Consider the following 4,159-nt stretch of genomic DNA (forward strand, 5'->3'; position numbering starts at 1 on the left):
GACTTTGAAAATTTTCTCCTTAGTGATGGTCGTTTATTGTCGGGACGAGTCGAATTCGGTAATCCTCTCTAATTATAGTCGAATTGGTTCCCGGAGATGGTCGAATTGGTTTCGGTCGGTCAAGTAGATCAGATAAACGGATTAAGGTATTATGATAACAAGAATGGCAATTTAAGTGTATGAATAAATTCACAAGTTCAAAAACGGAATATCGAGGTAAAATCAATAGTCGAATCTTCTAGTTAAGTTAAAAAATGTTAAAATTGTTTTTTATTTTGTCTCCATTTTGATGCTTTTCTACAGATTGATCCAGAAATACTGGGTCTGTTGGCAACAGATTTTGAAAGTATTTGTGCTCGTTATTTGCAACATTGCAATCGAATTTGATTTTTCTTGACAACTATTTGACGTACAACCCCACAAGAATGTTAAATTGATGTTACCTAGAAGCGTACTCCATTGGTGTCTTTAATTTAAGGCTCTAGACCCTCTGGGAGCTGGCGCATACGTTTTACGTGTAAACTGTTTTCACTGTTTTTAGCCGCAAATTTAGACTTGAAGAGTTTCTTGACATTTGCAGTGTTTCTTTATAAGTAAATGTAGGTCGAAGAGTCATTTTTGATTGAAATAAATGCCTAGATATTTTTTTATTAAATAAAATGTCTGTTAATGAAGTTGATACGAATTTTTGATAACGGTCATTGTATTGAGAATTTAAAAAAAACATTTTATAGGAAATTTAAAAATACAGACTTGAGATATTTTAGATTTTGTTAGCTGTTCTTAATTGTTAGATATAAAGCAAAAATTAAATTGTAAGTAGGCAACTTTTAATGCATCCTTCTTCGAATGCGTAGCTAGCTGGAAGAAGATTTATGACGGGTTTAGGACGCACCGCTGGAGGTAACCACCATTGAGGTGACCCACAAGATAATAATTTTATTGCATTTGTTCAAGACAGAGAAATGTATCGACACAAATAGGAATTTTAGCGATTTCTCTAATAGTGGTATAAAATTAAAGCACATGATTTCAGAATTAATTTTTTTAACAAAATAATTAGGTACCTATAGATTTGCATTACGTTTTTTTTGTAGACACTGCTATCAACGTATCTTATGAGATTTTGAAATACGAGTAATCACGCTCGCTATTTTTTTGAATACTTTTAACAATAAAATTATTCCTGTTTAAAAAAAAATATAAAAAAAAGATGATTAAAACTTTGGTTGTACTTAGCTTCGTTCTGCACAGGTTTTGTGATAGAACTACTGAGCTCCCTCACCACGACAAGGTGTCGGTCGTGGTCGAATTGGTTCCCAATAATCTCTATAAGTATAATTCTGTAAAAGGTGATGGTCGAATTGGTTCCCGGGTGATGGTCGAATTGGTTCCCGGGTGATGGTCGAATTGGCTCCCGCATGAGCAGATAGGTAAAAAAGATTAAGCCAAATATATGGTAATATTTTAGATCTAAAGCTGGTAGAAATCTTCAAATAATTATTTTCTTGGCACAAAATCCAACAACAAATTTCATTTATTTATGGTTATGGTTATTTAGAAAAAAAGAGAATGTAATTTTTTAAGCCCAATGCTCTCCTGTAAATTTCGCAAAATGTTTCGTCAAGTAATGACTATTAAGACATCTCACATGATAACGTTGCGTTCATTAATATGTCTATTAATACTATTAATATATATTATAATACTATTAAAGCATCAAAATGGAGACAAATTACAAATATAATTCTAACATTTTTCGACCTAGTACCCATTAAGTTCTATGCGCCTTCTCCATCGTTTTGGAAGTACTTGAATACTCGAAGAAATATTTATTCACAGCCTTTAAATTGTTAAAATACGATTTGTTTTTGAATGTTTTGGAACTTGTAAATTTGTTCATACACTTATAAACGCCATTTCTGTTATAATACTTTAATCTGTTTATCTGACCTACCTGGCGGACGGGAACCAATTAGACCATCCCCGGGAACCAATTCGACTATAATTAGAAAGGATTACCGAATTTGGGAACCAATTCGACTCGTCCCAAGGTGTCAACCCACTGAGGAAGTTTTATTTTTTATTTTTATTGTTCAAATTAAAAATTATAATTATTATTAAAATGCTTATCATCATATTATGTATTTATGTAAAAATCTCTAAAACTAAACTTGAAATATTATTTACAAATCCTTTTTTATTATGCTGCGTAATGGTAAATTGCGACTATGTCTTGAATCAATTATTTCTGGTAACATGGCATTCATATAAAAATTTTCAAGACAATCTATCATTCTTCCGTTCCAATATTTATTATCGTCTTTCTCAATAATACAATATTTTAAATCTGTAGAGGTGTACACTATAAAATAACAAGTTTGGCGATTAGTAATGTGGAGCTGACCTTGTACTTGATACATGTAATTATCTTTTTCTTTTAAAACTATTTTACTATCATCTTGAGAATCTATTTCTAAGTATTTAATCAATTTTTGTTCTATGGCAGTTTTAATATTTGTGTTTCTTGCGCTAAATGGACATTTAATTTCAACAATAGCATTTGAACCCACTAACCCATCTGGTGTTGCACCTAAAAAATTTTTTTCTTTATCAACAAAAAAGCCGCATGAATCTACCTTTATACCTGTGATCTGTTCAAACTTCTCCTTTGCTTTCTCTTCATTATCAATTCCCCACTGTAGTAGTTCGGGTAATTTTTTTAATTTAGATAATCCCACACGATACAAGATATCTTTTACAGCATTCGCTGTATTGGTCGTACATTTCATATTAATAATTCTTCCGAAATTACTAGCCGTTAATCTATTATTTCTTTCTTTATCCCACTGCTCATTATTACGTTGACCAATTGTTAACAAAGGAATTTTTAAAATATCGCAAGCAGCCAAATCATTCAAGAACTCATTTTTTATATTGTCATATGTTTCTATTGGCATGTCTATTATGTCATTAGTCGCACCATAATCCGAATCTGCACTTTGAATACGAATTTTTCTTTTATTTAATTTTGTAGCATGAAGTTCTTTGGTTTTTAATAAGCGATTTGAAAATTTTGTGGTGTAAATGCCACTATTCCCTGATATTTTCTCCATAATTTTAAATACAAATTTGTTTTTGTTATTTACATTTACGACTGCCGCAAAGCATCTTCCATGATAAGAACCGCGTTCTGAAAAATTTATTCTTTTACCTCCAACAAGTTTGTTAACTACTGAATTAAATGACTCAACAGAATTATTATCGACATCATACAATAGACTTGAAGATAAATTTGCAACTCGTTTTAATGCCTGCATGAACAACTCAAACAAGGAACTATTTTTAAAGTCAGAATATGCAACTGCATTTGTTATTTGACCAACTGTTTTACAAAAATACGTAGCGCACTTTGAATGATTACCAAAAATATGTGCAGGTCCATTTTTCTGCTTTTTGATCGAAAGTACAGTTTTCGTTTTTTCTGTATTTTATCGCTGAAACAATTGCGGTTCTAAATTTCAAATAATTGTTGCGCAAAAAAGTTTTTATATTTATGTCAGAACGAGGAGTTTTAGCGATTTCTCTAATTTTAGTACAAAAATTTCGTAGTATATGATTTCGGCATTCAATTTTTTTAATAAAATAATTAGGCCCGTATGGTCTTGCATTACGAATTTTTTTGTAGACGCTAATATCACCATCTCCTATGAGGTTTTTAAATCTTACGTTATGCATGTCTACTGATTTTTTAAATCCATTCAAAATAATTGCTGCTTCCATTGAAGTTGAAGTGTTTTTCCAATTTTTAAAACATTTATGAGGGGGCGTCGTTTGGTTTTTTTCTTATAATACATACAATTTTTACAATTTTTATTTTTAACTCCCACGTATAATTTTTTTTTAGTCCTTGCACCGACTATTGTTGCAACACCAGAAGATGCGTTGTAATTTGATTTGTAGGAACGTTTAGACCACGCACCATCTACTACAACTGTAATGTAAGGTACTCCATCTTTATCAATCTCACCGGCTTCGATTGCCAACGCACGCTCTTTTTGACCGGCTGCTAACATTTCGTCTAGAGCAACGTTTTCCGGGATATGTAAAATTTTTCCTTCGGTTTTAATATATGTTTTTTTATTAAGTTGTGGAATGT

At 31.4% G+C, this 4,159-nt stretch overlaps 1 long non-coding RNA gene across 1 annotated transcript; it reads left to right on the forward strand.

Annotated features, from left to right (window-relative positions):
• The first annotated feature begins 772 nt into the window (after window positions 1-772).
• LOC135267004 (uncharacterized) lies at window positions 773-3,433 on the forward strand. Its single transcript, XR_010335233.1, has 2 exons — window positions 773-1,294; window positions 2,055-3,433. It is a non-coding gene; the product is annotated as an uncharacterized LOC135267004 (long non-coding RNA).
• Window positions 3,434-4,159: the final 726 nt, after the last annotated feature.

Source organism: Tribolium castaneum, chromosome 8 (genome assembly GCF_031307605.1).
Source record: "Tribolium castaneum strain GA2 chromosome 8, icTriCast1.1, whole genome shotgun sequence".
In the NCBI taxonomy this organism is placed as follows: domain Eukaryota; kingdom Metazoa; phylum Arthropoda; class Insecta; order Coleoptera; family Tenebrionidae; genus Tribolium; species Tribolium castaneum.